The 9,319-nt window shown below is 49.9% G+C and overlaps 1 non-coding gene across 1 annotated transcript; it reads right to left on the bottom strand.

Moving 5' to 3' along the window:
- Nucleotides 1-2,508: 2,508 nt before the first annotated feature.
- On the bottom strand, nucleotides 2,509-2,581 carry TRNAT-UGU (transfer RNA threonine (anticodon UGU)). Its single transcript has one exon. It is a non-coding gene; the product is annotated as a tRNA-Thr (tRNA).
- Between the last annotated feature and the right edge of the window lie 6,738 nt (nucleotides 2,582-9,319).

Raw genomic sequence — 9,319 nt, 5'->3', positions numbered from 1 at the left:
CCTTCAGGTTCTAGGCTTCCGCACACGGGTTTTGAATAGGAGGGTGGCGGGTCTAGGGAAGGGAAATGAACAGGTCTCCCTGAAATGCCAGGAAGCTGGGGCGGGGGGGGGCGGGGAGAGGCGGCGTATTCCCCTCTGGCAAAGTGGCTTTCTTTTCTGGAAATTGGCTGGCAAGGCCCGTGAGCTGTCACGAAGGGGCCAGTACTGAAAGAACAATCATTTAGGTCATAGCCTAGATGTTTTTGGCTTCCTCAGAGGCAAAGGTGTTGAGAAGTCCAGAAAAAGGCGCACACGCTTGTGCTTGCTCTTTTTAGAGGCCTGCTGGGGGAGAGGGCTAGGGGAGGGGCTGCAAGGAACAGGTCATGCTAGAGGGAGAGAACTGGAATGCTTCAAAGGCATCTTTTTCCTACTAACTCTGTTACTTGATGAGCAAGTAACTCAAAGCAAGCAGTCTTGGTATTATGTTATTTGAGGATCTGAAATGGTTTTGCAAAAAGGCATTCAGGGTCCATGAAGTGCTGACCCTTCTGTGATCACTATGGATCTTGTTTTTGCACCAGTGGGGCCTATTTCGTCGGGGCACTCTGAGCATTTCACCTCCACAGCATCCCTAGCAGCAGCTATCCTGACCACAGAAGGGCTAGTAACCAACAAAAGTAGGAGTGTGCGTTTCCAGAGCTAGCATCTTACAAGCCAAGATAGAACGTCTGACAGTTCCATCGTTCCCAAAGCTAACTCAGCTTAAGAAATACATTCTCTTAAGACAAATACCATATGATTTCACTCAGATGTGGAATCTAAAAAACAAATGAATAAACAAAAAGCAGAATCAGACCTATAAATACAGAGAACAAAGCGGTGGTGGCCAGAAGGGGGGGGAGGGGGCAGGGGCAAAATGGGTGAAGATGGGTGGGAGGTACAGGTTTCCAGTTATTGAATAAAGGACGGGACTAAAAGACACAGCTTAGGGAATATAGTCAATGATGTTGTAATAGGGTTGTATGGTGACAGGTGGTAGATACACTTGTGCTGAGCACAGCATAGAGAAGGTGAATCACTATGTTGTACACCTGAATGCAACTGTCAACTATACTCAGAATTAAAAGAAAGAAAGAAAAAAGAAAAGAGAGAGAAAGGAAGAAAGAAAGAAAAAGAGAAAGAAAAAGGTAAGGAAGGAAGACCTTCCCTTCTTCTGTGGAATTTAAGATTATGTTGGGAAGATATTTAATTTCACTTCAACCAATGCCATACTTATTTGCAAATACAGTACTGACTCTGGGAAACCCACGCATGAAGGAGACTGCCCACCGGTTTACTTGATGTGAGCACAGGTTAAGAATTAACTTGAACTCAAGGTCACAGGACTCAGGCTCTCTAAAGCTACACTATCCCACGGAAATAGGAGTGTTGCAAAGGGGAGCCATGGATGTAATGTTAAGTTTTCCAGTAGCCACATTAAAAAAATAGGTAAGATTAATGTAATTACATATTTTATTTAATCCAATATATCTACAACACTATTTCAGCACGTGGTCAATTAAAAATTACTAATGGGGGAGAGTTTACGTTCTCTTTTTGGTACTATATTTTCTAGATCCGATGTGTTGTAACTCTTGCACACAGCCCAACCCAGATTAGCCTCATTTCAGACCCTCAGTGGCCGCGGAGGCTAGCGGCTACTTTGCAGATAGCCCGCTATCAGCCCCTGGCCCTGAAATACGGGAAAAGAAATCCAGGGTGGGGAAAATCCGCCTAGTCTGAAAAAGACTCTGGTGGCGGCAGTCCCGGGGCGTTCTGGAATTCAGGGAACCACGGAGAAAGGAGAGCGGCTGCACACACTGGCTTCCCAGCAGCCGGGGGCTGTTTACTTTCGGGAGCCGCTCCTCCTCCCTGTGCAGGGGCAGGCTCTCCGAGCGGGGCTGGGCGCGGGGGCGCGGCTGCCACGTGGCGGCCACCGCGCGGCTTCCGCCCCGGCCACGCTGGCCGCGCTCGGGGCTGGGCAGGGCGGGCGGCGGGACGCGCGCTCGCCGGCCTCCCGGGAGGCGAGTGGGAGCCGGCGCGAGAGCGCCGCCCGCCGGCCGCGCGGCGTCACTGCAGGTGCAGCGCCGGCCCCGCCCCCCGGCAGCGCCCTAGGCCCGCCCCGCCCGCCGCCCCGGGAACCCGCCGCCGACGCGCCCGAGCTTCTCCTAATGCGGGGTTGGGGCTCGACTTGCAGGGCGTTGAAAACGAGCCCTGCGTCTCCTTTGTCGAGGACCGCGTCCCACGTCCCGGTAGCGCTGGGGTCGCCGAGGACGGCTTTCCTTCTTTTTCCTGCTCTTTGTGTCGGTCCAGGATTTTCTCTTCCGGGTCACCTCTAACTCACTAGAAGGACGCCCATCATTTGCATTTCAGGAGGAGTAATTTTTACTCCTGCCAGAACTAACTTTTTCAGAAATCGCTTTTCTATTTTGGAATTTCTATTCCGTGAAGGGAAGAATTAAAAAAGAAAAAAAGGCAGAAGCGAACAAGAGGCCCCAGCGAGGATCGAACTCGCGACCCCTGGTTTACAAGACCAGTGCTCTAACCACTGAGCTATGGAGCCTACCCGTTACCTGGCTTGTCTTAATTCAGGGACATTGGAAGCAATATTGCTTTAGCTGGCAGTCTGAAAACTGACCTCATGCATCCATTATCAGTTATAATCGGAAAGACTGTGAAATGTTAGAGAAAAATGCCTACAATATGACAAGCATTAAAAAAGGCCCCCTTATGTCAAACTCCTATGTTTATGATTACAAAACACTAAATCATACCTGCGTAAGTTATGTGTACAGATGGGGCTGGAAGGGAAAACGCAAAACTGAAATCATGTTCTGATCGTATTTTGAGTGGTTCTTTTACATGTGAAAAAAGCCTCCGAGCCATTGTTTATATGACACATTGTATCAAGTTTAGTACTTACTGGGAAGTTATGAGGGGGTGTCTCTGCTTCTCATACATTAAATAAGTTATTGATTATGGATGAGTTAATTGATTTAACAGTATTTATTGAGTACTTGCATTGCTCTAGACTTTGGAGATAGGGTGGATAAGTAAAGCTCTGTCTGGGATCATGAACTATGCCTCATTCTTTTTTGCTTAAAGAACTGTTTATTGAGGGAATGAAGTTATGGTCACAGCATGACCCATTCCCGCAGAAAGGACAGAATGAAGGTCATGCTGTCCAGTGGTCTGCGGGCCTCTCTCCCTTACCTCCTACCACTGTCTGCTCACGTTCACTTGCTCAACAGAACCTTTCCTGACCCTCTATTTGAAACTGCACCATAGTCCTTACCCCGTCCCTTTTACCCCATACTATGTGAACCTTCTTTCCTATTAATGTGCTTTCTTGGTCTTTTTTTTGTCTCTCCCTGTTAAGAGTGTCAGCTCTTTGAGCCCTAAGGGTTTTGTGTGTAGCACACAGTAGGTGCTCAGTAAATGCGGAATGACTGACATCTATGTTCATTCTGTAAGCCAGGAGAAATCGGGGAGGTGCTTGGGGAGAAGGTTTCTCATCTCAATTCCACTTCCACTGCCTCTCCATCCAAGCTGGAATTTTGTTTACACCCTTTGCATTGTCTCATGGTTCTGGAGGCTACAAGTCCAGTTCAAGACATGGGCAGGGTTGTTTCCTTTTGGAGGGCTCTGAGGGAAGGACCCATCCCAGCCTCTCTCCTTGGCACTTGTAGATGGCCGGCTTCTCCCTGTGTTTCTCAACATCCTCTTTCCTCTGTGCGTGTCATTTCAAATTCCCCCTCTTTATAAGGACACCAGTCCTATTGGATTAGGGCCCACCTCGCTTTAACTTGATCACCTCTGGGAAGACTCTGTCTTCACATCAGTCACACTCCGAGGTACTGGGGGCTAGGGCTTGCACCCAAGAATTTTGAGGGGACACAATTTCTCAGTAACAAATGCAGTCAGGCTTTCAGTTAAGGCAGAAGCAAGGCCTCCTTCATTCCCTTGACCCTGTCTGCCTCTGGTTAGCAGACCACACCAGCGATTTTCACTTGCTTTCCCCCCACCTCTTCCCCAGACCAAATGATGAATCCCCAGCACGTCCCAGCAGGAGGAGAGATGTGATAGAAAAATAGAGCCTCTCCTTATCTCAGTTCTAACTTGTGATCTGTAGGATAAAGGCTATAAAGATAAAGGACAAGGTGAAGGAAAGCTAAGGAGGGTGGACATCCTATAAAGACTTCAGTCTGCTTTTGTGTAGCATGGTCTTAGAAGAAAAAGTCTGGGAGGCCTTTCCACCAAATCTTATGCCCCCTCCTCCTCCCCATCCCTCCTGATGGGGCTTTATAGCCCACATACGCATTCACCACCTGTGAAATGGAGGTGATCATTTTGGCTCTATCTCAGAGCAGTTTGGGGGATTCAACCCAACAATGAACTTGAAAGTGCTAGGAAATTGTGAAGTGCCAGAAACAAACATGATAGGGAGGGAAGGCATCCTAGGGTCCAGTTTGGGTGGAGGGAGAGGATGAGATGGAAAATAGAAGTCTCAGCAGCGTCCCTTGGCTGTTCTATGTTCTTTTTGTTTTAAGGTGACAGTTTCCTTTGCTCACCCCTGCCCTCATTCTCTCCAGATGAGTCTAGGGCAGCCTAGGGCTGGAGTAAGCAGAAGGGATAGCTCCTCCCATTGGTTTGGGGCAGGGGCTCCCACCCTCTCTCGCCCTCTCCTTGGGATCACTGTCCCACATCCTCTCCTCCTGGGAGGAGGCCATCTATGTCCCCAAAGTCAAACTCAAGGTCAGAGGGTATGAGGGTGCCAGGGCTAGGAGGGACTTCCAAGCTCATCTAGCCCCGGTTCATTTTGAAGACAGGGAAGCATTGGCCCAGGAGGGGGAGGGGCTTGCCACATCGTGTAGTACAAAGGTTGGCAGAAGGCACACTGCAGTTGTGGGGTTTGAGACTCCCCATGGTTTTTGTTTCCTACTGTGAAGGCTGGTCAAAGAAAGTTAAAAAACAAAACAAAAGACAAAACAAACTAAGCGCAAACACGTATGTAACCTAGCCAACCAACCCACCACCCAAAACAGAGGGCAAAGCGGCTTTCTGAATTTGTCCAAGATAAAGTAGGCTCTTTAGTGCAGACCCCAGGGGTGGTGGTGGTGGTGGTGGGTCAGGACAGGGAAGGAGGGAAGAAGGTGGAGGGTCCTCCCTCTGATCTGGTCCCTCCTTATACCCACCCACAGCCCAGCTAGAGGTGGAAGGTGGGGGATAGTATCCCCAGGGCCAGCAGAAACCCAGAGGGAGGGAAGAACAAAGCTAAAGAAGGAGAGGGGGAAGGAAGCAGGATGCTGTTCATGTTGCTTTATAAACCCAACACAGATTTACATGAAGCTGGCCACCTGGCCCAGGCGTCTGAGCTCTTCTACCCCACTCCCCGCCAAGCCCCTTTCCCCCAGTTGAATGGGGAGGCCAGCAGGAACCCAGGGCACAGACAGGAGGGCTTTAGTAAACCTGGGATGCTGGGGTCAGGGGCTCTGGTCCCAGCTGACCCTCTCCTCCCATTTGCCTGGATCCTTGGTGGGAGGGGCTGTAGCATCCTCCACAATAACTGAGGACACACAACCCTTCTCACCATCCTAGATGGAAAAGTCTTAGGGTAGACAGCTCAGAAAGTGGGTGGGCAGCTCAGTAGTGAATGCCTGCCAGACTTCTGCGGGCCCAATGGAATGCACTCACTTATTAAAATCATTGTAACAAATTCATCTCCTGGATATTGATCCTATCCCACACCAAGTAGCCTTCTCTTGGGTAGGTTTTTAATTAGATTGCTGGGCTTTTGGGTGGACTCCATGGAAGGACTGCAATTTTGAGTCTGGAGATAATGTGCACCAGCCGTGCAGAGATGGCATTGGGTCAGGTGCTCGGCCACTTGGCAATACGACGGGGTCTACCGGTGGTGTTTAGGTTGTTCTGGGATGGAGGAGTCTGGTGGGGTGAGGACTGAAGAGAAGGATGAAGAAAATGCATCCTAACCCCACCACCAAGATACCTGGTTTGCAGGACGAATTTACTAGCTCAGACAAAGTCCCGTTTAGTGGGCTCCCCGCCAGCCTTGCGTCTCTTCCCTTCCAGATCAAACGCAGGGGGCCGGCGGGCAGGGGAAAGATCTTGGGCTTTGGGGTCTGGTAGACCTCAGTTCGAATCCGGGGACACGCGGAGACACCGGGTCCCGGCCACCTTCCGCTGAATTGCAGAGGGTGACAGGCTGCCCCTGGGGTGAGCTCGGGCAGGAGCGGCAGGGGGACCTGGTTCCTGGCCCAGTTCTGCCCCCTGCTGGCGGCACCGGAGTCACCGTACTCTCAAGGCTCGGGTTCTTCGCGGGGGCCGAGGGGCTAAAGGGTGGTGCTGCCCAGGGTGGACGCGGCTGTAAGGCGGTCAGCGGGGCGGCCCCGTCTCCCCTCCAGGTACTGCCCACCTGGACGTGCGCGGCCCCGTCCGCTTTCTTGCCTTCCCTCCGGTTGCGACGGAGGAGCTCTCCCTGGCCCCGGAGAAAGCCGTCCTCCCCTCTCTGTGCTCTTCGGCAACCCCGCCATCCCCGCTCTGCCCTTGATCCCTGAAACATCCAGCCTCTCACTCTGCACTGGACCCTTCCCATCAGCTTTATGGAGAGAGCCCTGGGAAAGCATCAGATGAAAGAAAAGCATCAGAAAGTATCAGATGAAAGAAAAGGACATAAAACCCTCCACTCCAATGAGTTGTCTGCACTGGTTCCCTCGTTCCTCACCTCCCACCCACTCCACTTGTCCTCTGTCTTCTATACCTCCCCCACCCCCCACCCCCAGGTCTGCGTGGATAAACCTTGGTGTTTTGGCGGCTTTTGTTCCCGCTGTCCACTTTCTCCTCCCTAAAGACTCTTTTCTGTGTCCCTTATGGCCCACACTCCTGAGTCCGCCCACTTCCCAGGAAGCTGCTTGTCAGCCGTCTTTGCAGCCCTCCCTTCCCTGGGGCAAGGGGAAGGGTGCGCAGGGGCCAGCCTCCTGCATGGGAGTTGTGGTGCGTCTCTGCCTGTTTGGGAGGCAGTGGTGAGCCAACCCAGAGGTGGTCTCTGCCCTTGCAGAGCTCATGCGCCAACGGGGGAAGCCACCGTCATTTGGATAATTGGTGCAATCACAGAGACCACCGCGGGGGAACCGGAACAGTGAACAGTGAATACAGACAGCTCGGTTTCCTCACATGTAAAACGGGATGATGATGATGATGGTGATGATGATGATGATGATTACAAAAATAATGTGAACACTAATAGCCTCTCATGTGGGTACTTGGGAAAAATAGATGAAAGTAGATGAAAATAGATGAACTTGGCATCTGGGGAGTACTTCATGGATACACATTGCTTTTATTACCAGTTGTACCTAGAAGTAGTGTGTGAAACCCCCCTGTTGTGAGAGGGTCATTCACAGAAGGCTGGGTGGCAGGAGGTGGAGGAGGGGATGAAGAGCATGGGGCTCAGAGGGCCCAAAGCCCCTGTTCTGTAGCCAGAGCTCCTCTCGGGCACCTGCTGAGTGAGACGTTGTCACTCTCCTTTGGGAGCTGACATAGGAGTTGGTGAGTCATGCCCAGAAAGGGGAGATTCTCTCACCTCTTGAAAGACCACGGATTAGAATTAACCTTATTCAAGTCAGACAGGGCAAGCACTCAACGAGGCCAGGAAGAGGATAGTCTTTCAGATGACGCAGCGTCTTCTGTCATTTTCCCTGCCCCCTGCAGTCCTTTGGAGGAGTTTCCAACCCCCAGCTACCACAGGACAGTGGGGTGGGGGTCCATAGTTTTGGTGGGCAGAATGATACTGGAGATGGTTAATTCAGGGACTGGATGGCAGTTGAGACACTGAGAGCCTCTCAGGAAATTGTTCAAGGCTTTTGGGGCAGTCTTATGAGACCAGGAAACGCCCCCAAAGAGCTCTTATATGTCCTATGATCCTGGTGGGAAGGGAGAAAAGAAAGCATCCAGCCTAAGGGGAGTTGGGCCCAAAGGCAGAAAGACAGAACTTGAGAGTCTTAGAGTTCATCCAGCCCCATGGGTCTCAATTCTGGCTGCACATTAGTTATCTTGGGGCTTAAAAAAATGTCATTACCCAAGCCCCAGAAATTCTGGTTTAACTGGCTTGGGGTGAGGCCTAGGCATTCCTTGTTCAATGCTCCCCACGTGATTTTAGTGTGTAGCCACAGTTGAGAACCTGATCAAACCAGTCCTTTTTGTCTTGTAGATGAACAGATGGGGACTTTGAGAGCTTAAATAATTGACCCCAAATAAAGACCTTACAGTCAGTTATTGGCCCCAGGGTCTGAACTCAGACCCAGGGCTCTCTCCATTAGCCTATAGCAACATCTCCTCAGCACCAACACTCAGGATTGGTGTTCCTAGAGAGAATAGCTACAATATTTATGGCTTCAAACATGAATCCGGACCTAGTATTCGTACAGTGTTAGCATACTCTAGAAGGACTGTTGAGAATGGAGACTGTTCCGGAAACATCTGTGATCTATGGTCCCAGGATCTGGAGATGGTGACAGGCTCAGGTTTCAGAGTCACAAAAGCCTGGTTTTAAACGGTAACTCTTCCACTACCATCTGTGTGACCTTGGCCACTTTACTTAACCTCTCTGAGCTTCAGTTTCGTTATCTGCAATGTAAATATTTCCTTAGAGAGTCAACACAGATTGGTTTCTTGACCGCAAAGATTAGATAGAATATTGTCATAAGGCTGTTAGCATACAATTTGTGCCTTTTAAGTGGTAGCAGTCATAGCAGTTGTTGTTATTAGTATTATTGTTATTCCGGTGTACTTGCCTTCGAGAACAGTGACTCTCAAGCAGGGTGATTTTGCATCCCCAGGGAGCACTGGGCAACATCTAGAGATATGTTGATTGTCATAATGGGTGGGGAGAGGGATGCTACTGACATTTAGTGGGTACTGGTCAGAGATGCTATAAACATTTCCAGTGTGTAGGACAGGTCCTCCCCTCCCCCCCCCCAGAGTTGTCTAACCTAGTGGTACCAAGGATAAAAAACCCTGCTGTAGGTATCTGAAAAGAGTTGGGATTTTGAAGACCAGAGCTATTGGGTGGTATTAGGATGACAGTTCTTGGTTCTTTTTTTTTTTTTTTCCATTTACTTTCTTTTATTTATTTATTTATTTATTTTTTTACTTTCTTTTTTTTATTTATTTTTTTATTTTTTATTTTTTATTTTTTTTTAAGATTTTATTTATTTATTTGACAGAGAGAGAATGAGAGAGAGAGAGAGCACATGAGAGGGGGGAGGGTCAGAGGGAGAAGCAG

This window comes from Leptonychotes weddellii, chromosome 6, assembly GCF_054177405.1.
Source record: "Leptonychotes weddellii isolate Sample4059 chromosome 6, ASM5417740v2, whole genome shotgun sequence".
Classification (NCBI taxonomy): Eukaryota; Metazoa; Chordata; class Mammalia; order Carnivora; family Phocidae; genus Leptonychotes; species Leptonychotes weddellii.
This window is presented reverse-complemented; position numbering and strand designations above follow the sequence as displayed.